We start from the raw sequence: 21,833 nt of genomic DNA, 5'->3' as shown, positions 1-21,833 counted from the left end.
TCTGAAAGGGGGGGAGGGTAAATGGTTGATGAATAGACAGCCGACACCATCTGCCAAAATATATAAACATACAAAGAATAAACCAAAATTATCTGCAAGTCCACCAGACGAGATGATAATGGAATTTTTTTAGAGTGAGGACATCTACCTTAAATCTCTTTGGTCCCAGCTCCTTCTGGAGTGAAACTCCTGTTTTCTTCCTTTGTTATTGATTCAAGGCCAGATCATGAAGTTCTTTTCCTCATTCTTCTCAAATACTGCCTAGAGCTCTCTGAACTCTTGATCTGAAGAATATACAACTGTTTTCTCACCTCTATGAAATATCCATACGCCTTAGGCCTGTAGCATGCTGCTTTCTCTTGTTGACAATCCCTTCTGTAGTTGAGAACAATATGTCACTAATATCAACTTTAAGTTAATTTTAGGATAGTAAGATAAAATAAATACTTTTATTATCTTTTTTTTTTTTGGTTTTTACATGCCAAACTTTGCTTTTATTTTGTTCTTTTTTTTTTTTTAAAGATTTTATTTTTATTTATTTATTTGAGAGAGAGAGAATGAGAGACAGAGAGCACGACAGGGAAGAGGGCAGAGGGAGAAGCAGACCCCCTGCTGAGCAGGGAGCCCAATGTGGGACTCGATCCCGGGACTCCAGGATCATGACCTGAGCCGAAGGCAGTTGTTTAACCAACTGAGCCACCCAGGCGCCCTCATTCTGTATTTTTTAGTAATAACAGGAAAATCATCTATTTTCTATAACTTCTTTGTTTGATGGCCAGAGTATACCTGGTCTTGAGAGTTCTTACAACCTTGCAAGCCATCGATCTTGGCTGATTTCTCTTTTTCATTTTACTAGTTATTGGCACATACACAGTATGATTGATCTTTGGACAGTCAAAATTTTTTATGTATCTTTTTGTTTTTCTTCTTTCTTTATTGTATAGAAGTAAAAGTCCGTTGGGTTTCAAGTAACTGCTCTTAACTCCCATAAAAAAAATTCTATTACTTTTCGTTTTCTTTTTCTTCTCATCATTGTTTTATTCTTACTTAAATTGGGTAAGTCCACAGGTTGGGCATTTTATCACATTCACTTCCTGGAGGAATAAATAAGTCCCAGAGCCATTCATACCCTATAAATTATAGAATGAAGCCAAAGAAAATAACATCAATACAAAAGAAATTGTCCTTTTGTCTCTCAAATTAGAAGGATTGAAAAATTAGCAGCTATATCATTTAAGATGCTTTTAAATGCTTTCCCCACTGATCTTCAGCAAATTACCCAGCTTCTCTTTGCCTCAGTTTGTTTTTCCATGAAATGGGGCCAGCAAAGCCTTTCTTTGTTTGACCTTGGGAGAATACTGTGGAAATCAACTGATGCTACATGTGGAGCTGCCTTTGTTTATTTAGAAAAAGGGGTGCTATAGGGGCGCCTAAACGGCGCCATCAGTTAAGCGACCAACTCTTGGTTTCTCTTCAGGTCCTGATCTCAGGGTCCTGAGATCGAGCCCTACATCAGGCTCTGCACTCAGCGGGGAGTCTCTCTCCTTCTCCCTCTGCTCCTCCCCTGCTCGCTCTCTCTCTCTCAAATAAATAAATCTTTTCTAAAAAAAGGTGCCATATAGACCAATTTATTACTATTTTAATTTTGTCCTTGTTGGTGTGCATGTAAATTAAGTGTAAATAAGAGGTGACAAATTATGGGGGTGGGAGGTAAGTCACAACATTGATACTATTCCTTCTTTCAAGAAGGTCAGCTCTTTCCCACTCACCTGTGTGGGTTTCTTTGGAGCCAACATCCCTTTCAAGTGCTCATCTACATAGATGACTTCTAAAATTTGACTTGGCAGGAGCTTCCAATATCTGCTGAATGAATTAACTAGTAAAAATGGAAACATTGTGGATCTAGCATGTTGCTTCCTTTTTTGTACCTCATATAGTAAAGATAGCATCCCTCCTTTTTCCTTTGAGCAAGGAGAATTTGGTTTAATAAAATAACAGATGAGATTTTTGAGGAAGATGAGAAGATTTTATTTTGTTTTCTTTCTTCGTTTTTTTCCTCTAGGAGTGGAATGAGTTTGCCAAAGGATAGAAGCTGGATAGATGCCTTAGTGTGCTGGATATTATTTACTTTGTAGTGTTTTTAGATCTTTATGATGCCAAAAAGCCATTCAAAGTTAGGAAGGTGGCTGCAGAACTTAAGCAGCCTACTAGTCAGCGCTGGGCAATCATAACTGGTTCCTTCCCCTTCAGGATTCTGCTACTTCTGCACACTCCCTTCCATCTCCTCCTGTTTGGGTCCAAGACTGAAAGATGCTTCTCGCTCTCTCAGCCAAAGGGAAAGAGGAGTGAAAGCAGGCATGGAGAGAAGAACAAGACCACCTAGCCTCTGGCTCAAATGGGATTGAAGCAGAACTTCTCTCCCCGCCAAGCCCTCCTGCCTCCTCCTTGGGGTGGGATGTAGAAGGGGGAGGGGCAAACAGACCCCCTGAATGAGAAGCCTGCCTCTGCACAATTGCTTTGAAGGGGGCACCTTCACCCATCAAATCCTCACCCTGTTCTGCAGGTTAACGCACTGGGGTCCCGGGGAGGTGGGGGCGGGGGATGAGAGACATGTTGACTCCTTTGGCTTAGTTATGTAGACATTCCCACAAGCCTACCCTAAGCCTTTTCTTCTCACCGCTGGCACTAGGCAGCTTCTGCCCAGATGGGCTTCCCTGGCCCCCCCTACTGTTCAAGCATCCCCTACTGCCGTAGAGCATCCCCTACTGCCACAAATCTGGGATATGTCTTGCCATAGAGCCTTCGTTCTTACTGCGCTTCTGCCTTGGAGCGTGATTTGCATGTCTCCTCCCCCTGTTGCCTAGCTCTCTCCTACTCACCCCTCTGTCTCAGCTGCAGCATCATGTGATGCATTCCCTGACCCTCCTCCCCGCCACATCCTACATTACATGTCTCCCTTATAACCCATGTGGCAGTGCCCGCTTCCTCTTATTACTTGCTCAATTGTCTGCCTTCCCCACTCCACTCAAAGACCCCCTGAGACAGAGTTCATCTCTGTGTTGTTACAGTGCATTCTAAGGACTTAGTCCCCTGCCTGACACATAATGCAAACTCAATACATCATTTTTTTAAGGAACAAGAGTATGTATTTTGGGAATGGATGAACTTCTTTCTGTATCCCTGTTGAGACAAATCGTCATTCATTTGTCAGTTCAATAAACATTTCCTGATTGCCTGCTATGTGCCAGCCACCAGGGAAACAATAAGAAGACCCTTTCCCTACTTCTACCAGTGGTTTCTGAGTGGGGGTAGCTACCACCACACCTGGGGGCATTGAAGTGCTTTTGTTGTTGATGTCATAATGACCAGGGGCACTCCTGGCAGAGCCCAGGGTCACAAAACATTTTCCAATGCAAGGGGTACTCCACAATGGGGAGAGACCATCCAGCTACCCCACCCCCACCTCACCCACAGGGCTTCCTGATAGAGCTTGCAGTCTAATCGAGAAAAGAGGAAGAAGGGGAAACATCCTGTCACATGAGAGATTTTGTAGCATTGCCTGGCCCAAGGGAGGCATCAGTATTCCACCTTGCGGTGATTGTGGTGGGAATTTTTGTAATATGCCAAAGAAAGTCTTTGCCCCAACAAAGGAGTCTCTAATTTAAATGAAATGATAAAACCAAAAGCCAGAGAACCAAAATATAAATAGTTTATGATGAAAATTACTATTCCTCATTTTTATGATAAATCATAAAAAGGTAGGTGAAGATAATAGAAAATGGCATTCCAGTTCTTTCTCAAAGGATGTTAAGTTCATTATAGCTCTTTCGTAAGTGCCCAAAAACCATCATGGAATGATTGTTGCATTTTTCCCCAATCTGCCTTTTGGGGAGAAAATATCAAGAGGGAGGAAATTTTCCCCCCACAGAAGTCTTGTGAGTGGAAGAGCAGAGTGTAGCATTTAATTAGACCAGGGTTCATCAACTTGCATGACATTTTAGGCAGAAGAGTCATTTTTTGTGGAGACTGTCCTGGGGATTGTAGGATGTTGAGCAGCATCCCTGGCCTCTACCCACTAGATGCCAGTAGCACACCACCCCCCCAGTTGTGACAACCAAAAATTTCTCCAGACACTGACAAATGTCCCAGAGGGAGGGATGCAAAATTGCCCCTGACTGAGAGCCATTGAACTAGATCTTGTTTTCATCCCCCTCAAGCCCAAGTCAGATATTCAGAGTCTATCAGAATTTAGCCACACTGGCTTTTCAGGTGTGTAAAGAGTATAGTTTAAAAATGTCCACTGGCACAGGGGTGCCTGGGTGGCTCAGTGGGTTAAGCATCCAACTCGATTTCGGCTCAGGTCATGATCTCAGGGTTGTGGGATCGAGCCCCTTGTTGGTCTCAGCACTGGGCATGGAGCCTGCTTAAGATTCTCTTTCTCCCTCTCCCCCAGCCCCTCCACCACCACTCAAATTGTGCTTGCTCTGTCTTAAAAAAAAAAAAAATTGTCCACTGGCAGTGAACTCTGTCTTTTTCATGGGCAGAGGGAACCATTAGAAGCTATGTTACCAACTGGCTCTCTCTTTCTAGAGACAGGAGTTGGCATTTCATGCTGTCTTCCCAGCATTGTGCTCTTCTTCCTGCCGATTGCTCAAAGGAGAACCTACAGGAGCCTCAGGGATAATGACAATTTCTCTTTTACCTCTGTAGCAGAACTCCCAGGTGTATGAATAATGCTGTCACCTGAAGCATCTTTTTAAATCTCCAGAGAGAGCTGCAGGAAATTACAGCATATTGCAGGGAATGGTGATGCTGAAGAGGAAAGAAAGTCCTCTTCTTGAATGGAAGGAAGGAAGAAAGGAAGGAAGGAAGGAAGGAAGGAAGAGAGAGAAAGGAAGGAAGGAAGGAAGAAAAAGAAAGAAAGAAAGAAAGAAAAGAAAGAAAGAAAGAAAGAAAAGAAAGAAAGAGAGAAAGAGAAAGAAAGAAAGAAAGAAAAGAAAGAAAGAAAGAAAAAAAAAGAAAGAAAGAAATTATGAGCAAGATAATTCTGAAGCCAGCTTGATTTAGCTCCTTTTCCACTGGAAATTTCAGGCCAGCCTCAAGGGTGTGTGCCTGGGATCTGGTTTGTCCCATGTGGTTAGTCCATTTTAAGAATGATGCCACACTTGGGTCGCTCTTTTCTCCACGGTTGCACATCTGGGTTCAGTGGCCACCTCCCCTCCCCGCCCTGTTGGTCCCTGGTGAGAAGGAACTTACCCTTCCTTCCCTGTCCTAGAGCTCCGAACTTCTTCTGCAGGAGAGGAAAACTGTTCGGGTAAGAAGTGTATCAGTGTGGACGTTGGTGTCTTTATTTGTCTTGCATCCAGCTTTGAGCATCCACAGCTTCTCCAAGTCCCCCAGCAAAGGTTGGCTGTGCTGGGGAAGATGGAGCTTCAGAAAGCTTTTTGGGAACTTGAATGAAAGTGACAGAATTGCCCCCCCGCCAACAAATCACCACCAACTGTAACCTCCAACCCACAAAAAGGGATAGGAAAATAGATGTAGATGATGAGTTGAAATTAAGAAAAAAAAAAAAAAACACCCACCTTCTGTTTTATCTGCATACAAAAAATTGAAACAATTCATGATTTGGGTGGAGTGGTGGTGGTAATTTGTGTTCTTTGGATGCTTACCCCTTGCCAGCTACAGTAAACACTTTATATGGAATCTTTTACTTAATTTTCCCCCAAAACCCTAGATAGTGGATTCTGATATTATCCCCATTTTATAGATGAGGACGTTGAGGCTCTGTGGGTTTTAGGAGCTTGTACAAGGTCTTAAGGGGCAGAGATTTAAGTCAGGTGTCTTTCTCGTAGGAGACTTGGCTTCTGCCAACCATGCCCTACAACAGTGCTTTTCCCCCTTTAGTGTGAATCCCCCAGAGGCTGCGTGAGCACTGGGATTGCTGACCTCACTCCAGAGTTTCTGATTCTGGAGCGGGCTGAAAACTTGCATCTCTCACCAGTTCCCCCGATGATGTTGATGCTTCTGGTCCAGGCACCGCACTTTGAGAACCCTGACACCACATCCCACTTTTCAGAAAATAGTATAAGCACCAACTTTGAAAGTCTGGAATGAAAATGCCTGAGGTTGGAACTGAGCACTGACTTTAGACCTGTGCACAGAGAGATAACAGCCCCGGTTTCTAGAGCATCTCTTCTGAGAGCATGGTGTCATGAGACAGAGATAATTGACCTGTTGGAGGTTTTATTCTGGTATTCCCTTTGCTGCCCGACATTTCCGAGAATACAGTCACACTGCATCATTAAATAAATGTACCACCTCCATTCACTCATACTAAAACTCCATTTTTGAAGTTCAGTAGTTTTCCATTAGAAGGATGACATTTCATTTGCAAACTATACTTAGTTCAGTTTCTTTTGATTCCGTAAGACCTAGTATATGCTGATTCTGTGGAAACACTGTGACCATTGTGTTGGAAAACATCGTCAGAATGCATACTCATGAGCCCATAGGGTAGACTTACCGCAAAGAATTGTTTCCAAATCTTGGATCAGGTCTTGTGTCCAATGAACTAATTCAACAAAAACTCTTCGGTGATTTTATTGGTAATAAGAATAAGTAAAAAGTAATAAGAGAAATGTCATTTAAAAGTTTCCTGATTATGGGTACTTCCAAAACAAGAGGCACTTTGAGAACACATTTTTGCGTTCTGAGTTTCACCTGAAGTAAGATTCCAAAGGCACATTTGAAACCTGAAATAAAGCTAAATCAGCTTGTCGATAATCTGTTCTGAAGCCTTCTGAGCTAGTTCAGGAGAAAGGCTTTGGCACCTTACTTCTCTGCCACTTAATAGCCAAGATAACAGCCCAGGTGTGAAACCACCAATAAAACAGACAATTGTCCTACAAATGGATTCAGGAAAAAAACAACATCTTGAAATTTGCTGCAGTGCTTTTGCTATAAGAAATGTTATACTATTATATGGAACTGAATTCTACACACATTCTAAAGGGAAACAGAGGGGCGCCTGGGTGGCTCAGTCGTTAAGCGTCTGCCTTCGGCTCAGGTCATGGTCCCAGGGTCCTGGGATCAAGCCCCGCATCGGGCTCCCTGCTCGGCGGGAAGCCTGCTTCTCCCTCTCCCACTCCCTCTGCTTGTGTTCCCTCTCTCGCTGTGTCTCTCTCTGTCGAATAAATAAATAGAATCTTTAAAAAAAATAAAGGGAAACAGAGACTGGTGGTATGTGGGGCTTCATTTTCCCAAATGCCTTAGGCAATATCAATTCCACAGGGAGAACTTTAAAACAACAACAACAACAGAACTTTAATCATCCGGTGACTTCATGAGTGGTCAAACAGTTTCCTTCAGTTTTGAGTCAGGAATAAACTACCTGTGTGCTGTTTTGTGCTGGCAGCCGCAGCTAGACATATCCAGAGGCTGAATTTTCCAGAACCAAACCAAGGATTCTTGTGAGCTTCTATTTTCCAGCACATGGTAACTGGAAGCTATTTGCTAAAGACCAAGAACACTCTTTGTTTTTCTCATGAACCGACTGCTGCATTGGAATTAGCACAGTGCAGAGGTGAGGGAACCTCCCTCTGGCTGGCAACAAGGGGCAGGTTGGCATTTTCTTGGAGATCCTCAAATGAGGAGCAGAGGCGGGTTGTGCAGCCTTGCAGACACAATTGCTCTGAGACTGTGTCTTCATCTCCTGCCTCCAGCACAACCAAGGAAACATTCAGGGCTGTTCCCCCAGGGAAGTGAGGTCCAAAGGGATGCTTCGGAGGATTTTTTTTTTTCCCTCCTGCATCTGTGGCTGCCCAGAGGTATATATCAGCGTGTACAAAGCAAAGCCCCTGTAGTGTAAAGTAAGATGCTCCCCAAAGCGGTTTAGGAGACTTGGACTGGTGTGTGTGTGTGTGTGTGTGTGTGTGTGTGTGTGTGCGCGCGCGCGCGTGCGTCTGCAGAACGTGCAAGCAAAAGCGCTGAAATGCAGCTCTCGTCTTTGCCTGCAAAGACTCGCTCCACGTCCCCCTCTGCCCAGCGCACTCGGGGAGCGCCAGGGGGAGTCCTCGCGGGCCAGGGCTTCCCGCGCCCGGGGAGCGCCGAGGGCTCGCCTGGCGGAGCTTAGCGCAGCTCGCTCGGCGCTGCCAGCCAGAGCAGCGGGCGGGGGTGGACACTGGGCTTCTGTGTGCCAGCCGCAGCCGTTGGCTGGCGGGCGCCCAATCCCGGGGCATGCCGCCGGAGGCTGGCCAGGACGCACGGTGAAAGACGAGTTGGTGGCAGGCTTGACAGCCCCCCCCGCCCCCCCCACCCCCGTCCCTCCGGGCTGCCCGCAGAAGCCGGCGGCTGGAGCCTCGGCGGTCGGGCCCGCGGCGGCGGGGCTGGGCTAGGCTGCAGCTGCGGGAGCCGGGCCGCCCCGGGGTCCCAGGGAAGGAGGCGGCATGGCTTCGGTGTTCATGTGTGGAGTGGAGGACCTGCTGTTCAGCGGCAGCCGCTTCGTGTGGAACTTGACCGTGTCCACGCTGCGGAGATGGTACACGGAGAGATTGCGGGCTTGCCACCAGGTGCTGCGGACGTGGTGCGGGCTGCGGGACGTGTACCAGGTGAGCCAGGGCGCGCGGCGCCCGGGGGCCCTCGCAGGATGCCGGGCGCTCTAGGGAAGCCGGTTCCACCTGTATGATTTGCTTCTCTCTCTCCCTCCACCTCTCTTTTTTTTAAACTCCTAGCGGGCTGCTTGACTCCTGGGTCAAATGTTCAGCATCTGTGGATAACTGTTGCCTGACAAAGCTTGTGATTTTTCCCCATTGGGCACGGGGACACTTGCGAGTTAGTACCAGCATTTGCAGACATCTGTTACAGAGCGATGGTGTACTGCCTGGCACTTAGCTAAGAAAGCTGTTGCTTTGCAGCAGAGGGTCTGCGGGAAGCGACTTGGACATTCAGATGATTCCTCCTTTTTCGTTTTATTGGGGTGGATGCGGGGGGGAGCATTTCAGGACCAAGGATTTCACACCAATTTTCGGTCAGAGGGGCCTTGCTGGATTTGCATTCTTTCTTTTGATTTTATTTCGGTTTTCCATCAGGCAGCCCCAACTTGCAAGGCCGAGCCAGGAAAAGCTGATTCTCTGTCTACTGGCTTTTGGAGGAAGGACAGCAAATTGTGAACACTTTGCAGGAGGATGATGGTTAGGGTAGGGAGGGGTTGCCTGGTGGAAGGTTGGAATGCTCACCTTCGGGTTTACTCCCCTCACACAACACAGCCTCTTTATTTCTCTGCTAGGTCCCGTCCTGCAGGCAAAAAAATGCAGCAACTTTGTTCAACTAGGAGACCATTCATTTTCTCTGGGACTGCAGCTTCCCTGGATTTTTTTTTTTTTTTTTGACAGTCATTTGTGAATTTAAAAGTCCTTTGCTTGGATTGGTTAATATCTTCGAGGTTTAAAAAAAAATCTGCATTGCATTTAGGAAGATTATACCTAGTGTTTACTATGGGACTATATCATCACGTCTCCTTCCCTGTGATGTGGAAATAGCTCTGTTACAGCTCCTGGATTTCCCCTACCCTGACCGCATGCCCACAATGGCTATCATTTATATCTCATTGTATTGAGTCCTCTATGTGATCAAGCCTCTGTTTTTGACAAGCTGTAGTCTTCCATCCATCAAGCAAAATGAAAAGAGCAGCACCTGAGGTTAAATGGTGGAGGGGTCGCGGGGGGGGGGGGTTGTAAAGAATCAGCATCCCCTTGTCATCGTTGATGTCCAATCATCTTTGTTACAATGTGAGCAGCATTTACTTCATGCTTTCAGGACTTCTGCTTTAGAGAACATGTCTGTGATGTCTTGCATTTTGGGTGAATCCAAAAGCCAGGATGAGATGCAGAACAGCCTGTGGGGGTTGAGAGTATTATGGAGCTGTGGACATATCCCCTCTGGCCACGGTACACAGATCACCTAGCCTTTTAGAGCCAGATGTGTCTGCCTCTCAGCCTTTTTGTCTTTCGGGAAATCATTGTTGCGTTGGTCTGTAGGAGAAGTGACCCCCATAGAGTTTTGTTTTTGCTTTTTAATGTTGGAGAAACTTTTTAAAAGGAGAACAGGAATATTAGAGCCAACCAAACAGCCTCTATGCATCTCTCCCCAAGGTTCAGGGGACATATAGCTTATTTCTTTTGCTATTAGTGACTAATTAGGTTAGGTTCCTGAATCCTGAGACCCCCTTCCATGAGTTTTATCAATCATTATTTGTAAGCAAAACAGCAACTTGAAGGACTATCCTACTAAATTGTAAGTTTTCTCTTCTGTGAAAGGGATGGTGACTGAGCCAGTACCTTCTCATGATAATAAGAAAGGACATCTGATATAATGGTGGCCATTTTTAAGAGTATAGTCATAAGTAGGAAATGATCTCTAAGTTTAAAGTTTCTTGTGCTTTGGGAGAAGTAAGAATTCTTAAAATATTTTAAAACTTGGGAGACTCATAGGTTTCTTAATTGCACAACACAAGTTAATTGCTAGCAAAGAAACACCATTTTCATTAATGCCTTTTAAATACTGAGCAAGAAAGTAGTGACTTAAATTGTATAGAATTGTAAAGCAGTAAAATAAAGTGGTTAATACCTTAGGCTCCAAGTCAGACACAGGGATAAATCCAACCTTTGCCTGTGTTTGATCATACATAAGTTACTTTATCTTATCCTGATTCAGTTTATCATTTATAAAATGGGAAATATAATAGTACTAATCACAGAGGTTGATGAAAGAATTAATTGACATGTAAGATATTTAACACAGTACCTAGAGTTTAGGAGGCATTCAATAAATGTTATCTTCTCTGTCATTTGGGATTTATAGTAATAGGAAACCCAACTCTAACCTACAAAATAAAAAGAAGGGACTTATGACAAACCAAAATGTTTAGTAGTTGAATGAACTTCAGGTATGGTTTGATCCAGGCACGATGCTTGTTGCCCATGAATCTTTCAGCCTTGTCTTGTTCATGTACTGGCTTTTGCTTTAGCTGGTTTCTTCCCTCATGATAGCAGATAGCTGCAGCAGTTCCATGGCTGAGATCCACATATGAACCCATCCAGAAAGAAAAAAACATTTCTCATCTCCACCAGCTATCAAAAAAAAAAAAAAAAATTCCCAGTTTGCGCTCTGATAGGTTAACTTAGGGTCGGTACCCACCCCCAGTGCCTGCACTGAATGGCACAGGGAATGGGATTATAATTCAGGCATTCTCAGTGAGAGTGATAGGACCCCCAAGAAGCAACAATTATTTCTTGGGAGTGGGAACGGGGCACAAAAAAATCTTACTCTTTTTGTGTATAAAGCACAGATATACATACCTAAACAGATATACAGTATACTTTCAGCATTAGAATTTGCAGGGGGTGGGGATGACTAGCAAACAAAAAACTATCTACAAGACTCCTTAAGACAATGATAATGAATATAACTGTTGAGAAACACTAATTGCACTGATGGGCTTAGGCCAGTGGGGGAGCAGACCCATTTCTGCAGCTGGGCGTGAGGTTAGTCCCAGGCAGATCACATAGCTGCCAAACAATGGGGGAGGGTCAGTGCTCGGTTGGGGGGCAATCCGCAAGGTCCACTGCACCTGCCTTCTTAGAACCTCAAATCTAGAGCTCTTTAAACAAAATAGTTATTTTTCTAGGTAAGTACAAAGATTAATGGCAAACACATTTCCAAGTATTTTGCCACAGTAATTCAAGTTAACGGGGTGGGGGCTCATCATTAAAACACCCTTATTGCTATCTAATAATTATGATTTCTAAATCAATGTTCAGTGGTACTGCCCGGTTTACTGGCACATGAACTGGAAACACCATAGGGTTACATATTTTATTGAACCCCATTTTTATCATCTTGATAATAAAAAAGGTGTCATTTTTCTTGCTTTTGGGCTGAATAGTCTTTGTGGGAAATCCAGGGCTCAGTCACTCCAGAGAGAAATAAGGGTGGTATGGGAGATATTCGTTACATGAAATACCTCGCAGTTCCCTGGGGGTGTTCTGTTTATTCATATACTATAAGTGAAATAAGATCCCCCACCTATTCATACGGAATTTGGCAACAACATCATTGCCTGGCTGGTACAGCTGGGAAGGCATAATTTCTTTGGAATTGAACACTTCCTCTACGTCTAGATACTGGAGAGGCATGAGACTTAATTTGCCAAAAACCATGAATAATTAAGAAACTAGCTATAAGGCATTTCTGTAGTAACACGACTAAATAAAGAGCAGGCAGAAGCTGTACTAGGGCTGCCTTTGAACAAAGACTTACTTTATGAGTGAAGGTTTGAATTTGGTTAAAGTCGCAGGCTGGGACATTCACCTTCAATTTGGGACTAAATCTTAAAAGCTGATTCATCAGCCATATATCTCTCCTGCTGATATCTTGCCTGGATGGGTTCCGTTATAGCAATTAATTAAGTTTAACAAACAACTGAGGTGGAAAATGATGGGAGAATGTGGTTGAAAAAAATCAACACTTTTTGCTTTTTATTAGTGTGACACGTTCTAACAAAGCCCTCAGTTTGCTACTTGGGATTAAGTTTTCCCCTCATCCCCAATACCTCAAAGATAGAATTTCTTGCTAACCCTGAATGGAGTCGTCTCCAACAGGAGGTAACGGGGACAGAATCTGAGAAATTTAAGTGACTGTAAGAGGCTGGGTCAGCTCCCCTGAGGCAGGCAGTTGGCCCCGAGGGGTAGCAGACAGAGCAGACCAAGCAGAGGCTGTAGGCTCCAAGTTTAGCAACTTTGACCTTGACCAAATTGCTTTCCCTCTTTGAGCCTCCTGGGTAAAAGGGGAGAACTTTAATACCTGCATAATGGGCAGGGTGAAAAATTCATGAGATAATATCTATAACACTGAACATCCTGCCTGGCACAAGCAAATGCTCAATTAATGTTAGCTCTTGGGTATGTATAGTACTTAACACCAGACCCATAGAAGGTCCTTGATGAAGGGTAAGGCTAAGGGAATTACTATTGTTTTTATAAGTGATACTAGTTCTCTGGAAACTAAATTCCCATCTTTGCAGGCAAGGATGTTAAGGAAGAGAGACTGTGTATAGGGTGAGCCTTGGGATTTGCTCTTGTATTCATGCAATAGACCCAAATTTTGTTTAAGCCAATATAAAAACTCTAGGAGATCATAGACAGCTCCCATTAGGGTCTCTAAGGAAATAATCTCTCTATATCCAAGACTCTGATGATCCATAAACTGGTAACACATGAACTTTGCCTCCCACTACATTGGCTGGGAAAGACCAACTCCCCCAAAAGAAAAGTTCCCCATTGAGCATTCTGTGGCCTGTGTGCATCTCAAACCATGTATATTTTGCTTGTCCCCAGCCTTCACTCTCCACAGCCCTCTGAATTACACAGACTAGAAGAGGGGCTGACAAACTGCGACCCACAGGAGAAAACTGTCTTGTCTCTCGTTTTTGTAAATAAAGTTTTATTAGCACACAGCCCTGCTCATTCATGTGCATGTTGTCTATGGCTGCTTTTGCATTACGGTGGCAGAATTGAGTCGTTGTGCCTTAACTACTTACAGCCAAGTAGTTGACAAAAAGACTATATTGGCCACAAAGTTAAAAATACTTACTGTCAGGTCCTTTACAGAAAGTTTGCCAGTTCCCACACTAGAAAAAAAGCAACATATTGGGTAGAGAATGCGAGAGGAAGAAAAAGTCCAAAATTTACTCGTAGAAAAAAATAGAACTTGAAGGAATATGAAAGAATTTTCTCATCAAATACCTAGTCGCCAGGAAATTAGTGAACAAATATTCAGGATGAGTGTTCAGGTTACTTGTACTAGGTCCTTCGTTGTAGAACATGATTGGAGTTAGAGATTGAATCATTCTCTTGTTAGTTTATTTGTACCTAAAATAATGATCCAAGTGCTTACCCCAGCTCTGCTACTGTGCCAAGGCATTAGCTTTTGACACAAAGTCAAAATAGGCATTTTTCCTGCCCTTGAGGAATGTATTGTCAAGGAAGGGAGATAGTTAAGGAAATGAAACTCTAGGCGCACAGTGGAGGGGATCTAAATCAGACTGGATTAAAGCAAAAAGGGAGGGGAAGGGAGTCAAGGAGGCTTCCTGGAGGAGGTAATTCTCAAGCTGAGGTTTGAGGGACAAGTAGGAGTTGGATGGATGAAGAAAGGCAGAAAGGCATTTCAGGCATAGGAAAACATGGCTTTGGGGGGATTATAAACAGGTTTTTAAGGCCGATGGGGAGAGAGGGTGAGGGGAGAGAAAGAGAGAGAGGGAGTTGGAGTCAGAGACAGAGATGTTGATTGAGAATAATTCAAGTCTGAACTTGAATGATCTTTTACTTTAGGATTTTGATGTTTTTTTCTTCAGAACTTTGGGGGCAGGGGAGAGGTTGATTTAGACCCATCCCTGGCAGCAGTGAGGCTGATAGATTTGGGAGCAGGTAGCAGAGTGGAGGCGGGAAGGGGAGCTGGGAGGCTGTTGCAGTGATACAGGTGTATCAGTCAGGAGAGGGGAGGTTTCGCTCTGACAACAGACAGTCCCAGTATCCTAATGGCTTAAAGAAGTAAAGGTTTGTTTTTGGTTCACACTACTTGTCCAATCACAGGTTGTCTCTAAGCTCTGCTCATCACTGTCACTGAGGTTCACAGAACGTTCCTGCACGTTACCAGTTACCAGGATAGAGAGTGAAGAGCTCTTCGGGGCTTTACACTGGTAATTAAGTGCTTGGTCTCTAAGTAGCTCATGTGACTTCTCAAAGGTCATGGGTCGGAGCTGATTATGTAACCCACTCAATCACAGGGGCTAGGAAAAGCAAGCCTACCATGGTACCGCATGAAGGCTGATGCAGATTTGGTTCCTGAAACAAATTCGCAAGCAGGATGCTTACTAGAGAGCGCACTGTGATCAACACCTGTAGAAGGGACTAGAAAGAAGCAGGAGAAGCAGAGGAGAAATTGGGCTACTTATAATTCAGGCTCAGCAATGGCTTCAGCTGCCCTCATGGGTAGCTCTGGAAGAGAGAGCTGTCCCCATCTGGAACAAGAGGGTTGTTCTTCCCCCCAACCTACATCAACACATCATTAGAAGTGGGCTGCCCTTGAGAATGTGGAGTGACCTTGACGTAGGCAGCTCTTTAAGGGAGGGCAGTCCCCCGAGGGGGCTGAGAGCTGTCAGCTCAGAATGCTTCCGACAACTGAGGGAATAAGTCTGGACAGCACATCACAGCATCTTCTACGGATGCCTGCCCAACAGGTGCCAGGATCAAAGCCTGAACTGAGGAAGGGCCCACGGAAAGGAAGTGGGGAGTAAGGATTGCACTGATGTGAAGGATGTAGAATCTGGCTTTATTTTAGAACAAGGCCTGCCGCTCAGAGCAGTTTCCTGATTGGATTCTACCCTGTTGAAGGGATCAGGCAGCCATGGAGTCAGTTAATAGCAGTAATACCTACAGAAAGGAGACGAAACTTGGCAGATAAATGAAATACGAGTCTCCTTATCATCACAGAGAAAATTCATCTGCCATCTTTTCTGGTAATCAAAGCCTAGGGTTTTATGGCGAGGAACTGAGATGCCGAGATCCCCAAAACTAAGAAAGAAAACTATCTTAATGTTCTAGCCCATCACGTCACATTATGGGAAGACTGTAAAAGACTATATATTTAAAATCAACAAAGAATAAAATAAAATAAAATAAAATAAAAATAAAATAAAATCAACAAGATCGGTCTCCGTATCTTTGAGAAGCATTTTGGAGCTTCTGTTGCACAGCTTGAAAAACAAAGTTAAGAATAGACTCTCCTGCCTTTTCAAATCAGCGTTTGTTTTTCCTTATACCGGCTCATCTTGGTAGAGCTGCAACATGGGATAACTTCCTGTTTATCCCCCACTGTGTTTATTATGAGCATTATATTGGGGATGTCCAATTTGGTGGTTGTGGAAAAGTGTGAATGATTCGAATGGGAAACAAGAGAGGTAGTTCTAAATTTTGTAGACAAGGTAATATGTAATGCAGGGGAAGGAAGCAGAAATGAAACGCTCATGAAAAAAATTCAAGTTGACATCCATATGTGATTACATATATGTGTGCCTATAGGTGGTCATATGTAACAGATAAAAATTCTGGGCATCCTTGAAATAAACTTGGCATGAAAGAGGCTGATACATGTGATAAATTATATTGTGCCATTTCCCCCCAATGTCCTAATCATTTTCAGTCTCTTGGATTTTGTGTTTGGGCAAAGCTTCTTGCTTAAATAACTGTTTTTCCTTAACTGGTGCTTTTCTATAGTCTCACTGCCTTGATTTGGCTAATAGCTACTAATTATCTAGTAGCTACTGTGTGCCAGGCCTTGTGCTTGGCACTTTGCATGTGTTATCTTAAAATAAAACAAAAAACCCTTAGGGGATTTTTTCAATATCGAAAAATATAAAAGATAATATGAGTAAAAGTCCACGCACCTACCTCTCAGTGTTAAGACATCTTAATATTTTGCCATGTTTGTTTAGATACATTTTTGAAATATAATAAAATTGGGGAAAAAAGGAGAAATATAATAAAATTGTATAGAATCAATTGAAACCACTCTTGTACTTCTCCTGTCTATCTCTCTAGAATCCTACCACGAAGTTTGTGTTTCTCATTCCTGGGCATGTTTTTATAATTTTGCCACATATGTTTGTATGTGTTAATATATATAAACAATCTGGGCGCCTGGGTGGCTCAGTCGTTAAGTGTCTGCCTTCAGCTCAGGTCATGATCCCGGGGTCCCGGGATCGAGTCCCACATCGGGCTCCCTGCTCGGCGGGAAGCCTGCTTCTCCCTCTCCCACTCCCCCTCCTTGTGTTCCTGCTCTCGCTATCTCTCTCTCTGTCAAATAAATAAAATCTTTAAAAATATATATATATAAACAATCTATATTACTTCTGTGTCTGTCAAATTTATATAAAGGTGTATTATTCTGCTACCTTATTATTCTCTCAACAAGCTTTGAGGATTTGTCTCTAAATTCACTTCGATCCCGATATTCCATTGCATAAATATAACGGATCTTTTGCTGGTGGATACTTAGGTCATTTCCCATTTTTCAATATCTCAAAATACTGCAGTGAAAATTTTTGTGTTTGTCTCCTTGTGCTTATGAGCAAGAACTTCTCCAGGGTATGTACAGAAGATCTTTAGCTTTAGGAGATATCGTGCCTTCTCTTTGTCCTTGTAACGGCACTATAGGATGATATCATGAACCCCACTTTATTGGTTTTACATACTTATTAACTAATAAGTCACTGTGTTGGAATTTGAACAGTGCTCTGGCTGACTCCAAGGCTCAGCCTCCTGCCACTGACTTGCTGCTTTATTTCTGAAAAGGTAAACAACTCATAAAAATAGAATCTTATCAGTTTATTCACTTACTCATTCACTCAGCAAACACTGGGTGGAAACATAGCCTGGCACTCAAAAACGCAGTCGATACACTCAGGCTGCCTGTGAATTCAAATCTTAACTCACCTTTTGTTACCCGTATGAGTTCTCTGAGACTCAAATTTTTTTTTCTGCTGTAAAATATAGATAAATTATAGTATCTCACTTAAAGTGTTTCTCTCCCAGGACCGTTATCGAAATTCACTGTATTGCTATTTTCAGTAAGCAGTGTTAGATAAATGTGCGGATGGATGGTTGGTTGGATGGACGGATTAGTGCCTGGAAAATCGTTATCTTTATATGTGCGGTGTGCTCAATGTCTTAGGTATATGAGGAACCACTGAAACCCTTACAATCTGCAGAAGTCTGTGCTCCTCCTTCCTCCTCTCTACCCCAGATTAAGAACTACAGGCTAGGGTGGCAAGCAGGACAGGGGCCCCTGAGCACTGCAGAGAGACACTGTTCCCCCATGGTTGCATGGCGCAGCTTTTTATCCTGAGACTGACATCTTCTGACTCGGGCACGAGAGCAAAGATGCTCACAACTGTTTAGTTGTTTTCTTTCTTTCTCTGCAACCGAAGCTATTAAACTTTCTTCTTCTCAACCCTGACCCCTAGACTCTCATGCACGCAGGCTATGGGACCCCACTGATGGCTGTCTCTCTCATCTGGGTAAGCTCTCCTCCGATGTGACCCTGAGATTTGCAACTGCTAAGGAGACCCAGTAATTACAAGCATCATGCTACCCTTGGGTAATGTAGCCAGCAAATATTTTTATAGAAATGAGTTTGTCTCATTAAAATGTGATTAGATGCTTATTATCTGAGAGAGAAAAGGGCCTTGATAAAATAGGGAAATAGAATGAGCTGTAGTCAGCTGGACCTGGTTTAAAATCAAGGCTTCATGACTTACCAGCTGTGTGACCTTGAGCCAAGCTGCTTAATTGCTCTGGGCCTGTTTCTTTACCAACGCAGGAGATAAAATAAATAATACTTACATTTACATGGTAGGAAGGTTAAAAATTACATGGGTTGAGAAATGGTAGCTTTTGGGTTGGGAAAATGGGGACTCCTTGCACAGACTTGATTCTAAGCCTGAAGTAATCATGCCAAAAGTTATATGAGTGTGAAGTCTGACCATGATGTAACTCCAAACACAGTCATTTCATAGCAGTGTGACGTGGGCAAATTACGTGACCTCTCTGTGCCTCATCTTCTTATGCATGAGATGGAAATCATAATAGGACCTATCTCCCAGTGTTGTTGAGGGGCCGACACAGATAAGTAAAGATTTCACTAGGGGGGCTGGCCCGTGGTAAGCATTTAAAAAGTGTTAGCGATGGTTATTTCTTAGTGAACATTTTCTACATGTCAGACATAGTGCTAAGCACTTCATAGCCACCGTTTCATGTAATTCTTCTGACAGTGACATGTAACTGGTATTATGGAACCCACTTGGCAAACGTGGGAACTGTGTAGAGCTGCTGAGTAACTTGTCCAAGAGCAAAGACTGGAGCTCAGTTCTGTCTAAAGACAAACCCCATACCCTCAGCCATCTCGTGCAAGGGGCTTAGTTTACAAACTGTTCAGCCCCTTCCTTTGCTCCGTTTGCCCACCTGACGCCCAGGACTTCCCCAGGCTCCATCTCTCCCTCTACCAAACCCTGTAGCCATATCAGGAATCAGTGAACTGGTTGGGACTAAACGGTGTATTTTCTCAATCGAGGCTCCAGAAGTAATTCAGCTCACGCCATGCTCATATCTGAATCCGTCCAGTGACGTCCCAACTCAGAAAAAGCCAGCCTCACCAAACCTGCACCCCTTTCTTGGGTTCTCTTCACCCCCCAGCTGCCAGCAAACACACTCAGCCTCTGGTGGTAACTCCTCACACTCGTCCCCTAACTCTTCTGCAGCAACACTGGCCTTCCCTCTGTCCAGTGCGTTCCAGCCTCAGAGCCTTTGCCCTTGGGGTGTTGTCTGCCTGGAACCCGGTCACCTAGAGTCCACGGGCGTGCTTCCCCCCTCACTACCTGCAGGTCTTACCATGTCACCCCACCAGCCAGGCCACCCCTGACCCTTCTCTATCCTGCTCTATTTTTCTTCCTAACTCTATTGCCACCTGACATTAGACCTTTGTTCAGATGTTCTTGTGCGTTGGCCCAACCAGAATGTTAGCTGAAGACGTGCCAGGACTTGGCTTTGTTCGCTAGAGTAGCCTCAGCTCCTGGAACCTAATAGATCCTTCAGAAATACCTGGTGACTAAATGAACAAAGGAATCTGCTTTACATTTTAAGAAGGTCACTCTAGCCATTCTGCTGGGTATGGCTGGGGAAGGGTAAGACAATTAGGACGCTGTTTCTTTCTCTTTTTTTTTAATACTTTTTTTAAAGATTTTTATTTATTTATTTGACAGAGACAGAGAGCACAAGCAGGGGGAGCTGCAGACAGAGGGAGAAGGAGAAGCAGGCTCCCTACTGAGCAGGGAGCCTGATGCGGGGCTCATCCCAGGACCCTGGGATCATGACCTGAGCCGAAGGCAGACGCTTAACCGACTGAGCCCAGGCGCCCCAGGACGCTGTTTCGGATGCTGGGGACCTGGGTAGGAGCGGCGGCAGCATGTGATGCAGGGAGACACTAAGAATTTGGAGGAGGAAAAGGTAGCATGAGGGGACCTCTGTCCAAAGGGAAAGGTGATGGTCTATAAAGTTCTGGAAACTTCATACAGGGGGAAAAGCCATGCAGGTCGAAATGTGTTTGTATGTGTGTGTTTATTGTTTTTCGCTATTGAAAATAGCCCCAAGCCAACGTTCAGTATTGCTGATTGAGAATAAATCTGTTTGGGTTCTCTGATGTGTCTGTGTTCCCAGCTCATTCACAAGGCAGTGTTTTGGATAGCAGAGTGGATTATTTCCTGCAAGGCCTGTGACAATGGGCTCACCCGAGGACCCTGGCTTTTGTGGACAGCCAGCTGCGAGTCCCCGGCGGTGCCCAGCCCAGGGTGGGGAAGTTGGCAGCTTCTGCAGTTCTTGTCAGCTCCGCTGTCAAGTGATCGCCGCTTCCTGTGCCCAGCCCTGTGGTTAGGTTCTGGAAGGTGCCCTGTTTTGCCTGACGAATGCTGACAGGCACTTCAGACATTTTGCTTTTTTTTTTTTTTTTTTTGGCATTCTGTGGACATTGCTTGTCACTCTGACCCTGTCTCCTGTCATTCCCATCCACTGGAGTTAAGGATAGGAGGACTCTTTGGATTTGCCTGGATTCTTGGTCTTCATTAGTGTTTAATTAAAAGCTTGCTTCCCCTAGGTCTTTGGCTGTGTCCGGGCTTTTCAGAATTCTGCAAGCACAGACAATATAAAGCGAATTTGACCCTTTGAGTTACAAGAGCTGGTTATTGTGTCTAATTATCAACCTCAAATAATGACAGACTCATAATCCCCAGCACAAAGAGTAATACTAGGAATTTCCCAAATAATTCCTGAAGACAAAGTACACTTACTTTTAATAAATAGTCTAATACCAGTTTTTAAATGAAATTATTGTTTAAGTTTGAAACAATTTGGTCAGGATATAAAGAATCTTAACTCTCAACTCATATTTAAATTTATGGGGTTCTTTCTTCCTGAAGGTTTTTATATATTAATATTTTTAGGTCTCAATGCCAGATATAGTTCTAGCCAAGCTCATAAGATTTTGCTCTCAAATACCTTTCGGAAATGATATTTTTTAGTGAATGTGTTTTTCCTTTAATAAACTTCAGAAGCCATCTCCGAGTTTCCAGAAAAAAATTTTTTTCGAGATGTTATTGCCAGAGTCTGAACAGTGCCCTTTATTCACAACCAAACTGGATCCATTTAATTTTTTTTCAGGCTCCTACACTACATTAGGTGACAAATACAGCAAAACTATGCTACACATTTATGCTGTAAATTGTGTGTGTTTTTTTTTAAAGATTTTATTTATTTATTTGAGAGAGAGAATGAGAGAGAGAGAGCACATGAGAGGGGGGAGGATCAGAGGGAGAAGCAGACCCCCTGCTAAGCAAGGACCCGATATGGGACTCGATCCCGGGACTCCAGGATCATGACCTGAGCCGAAGGCAGTCGCTTAACCAACTGAGCCACCCAGGCACCCTGTAAATTGTGTTTTAAACAAATCAAATTTAATTATGGTCTTTCTGTCCTTTTCTTTTTTCTTTTTTCTTTCTGTATATTTTCTCAGAGCTAACTAGGTCATGCTTAAGGATATGAATAATTTATAATATACATATATATGTATATGTAGGTATGTGAGTACAAATATACATATAAATGTATAAATATGTATGCATATATATATGTATAAATATATGACTGTATCTGAAGTTTTTCCAGTAAGGA

The 21,833-nt window shown here is 43.7% G+C and overlaps 1 protein-coding gene across 1 annotated transcript in view; it reads left to right on the top strand.

Moving 5' to 3' along the window:
- Positions 1–20,310, top strand: part of LOC145721651 (uncharacterized) — a 156,370-nt gene extending 136,060 nt beyond the window's left edge. Inside the window, exon 4 of the mRNA XM_081820659.1 lies at positions 19,874–20,310. The gene's annotated coding sequence lies outside the window, so the exon portion shown is untranslated. The remainder of the gene's footprint in view (positions 1–19,873) is intronic.
- The last annotated feature ends 1,523 nt before the right edge of the window (positions 20,311–21,833 follow it).

Source organism: Leptonychotes weddellii, chromosome 1 (assembly GCF_054177405.1).
Source record: "Leptonychotes weddellii isolate Sample4059 chromosome 1, ASM5417740v2, whole genome shotgun sequence".
Classification (NCBI taxonomy): Eukaryota; Metazoa; Chordata; class Mammalia; order Carnivora; family Phocidae; genus Leptonychotes; species Leptonychotes weddellii.
The sequence above is the reverse complement of the archived record's forward strand: the minus strand, read 5'-3'. Positions and strand labels throughout refer to the sequence as shown.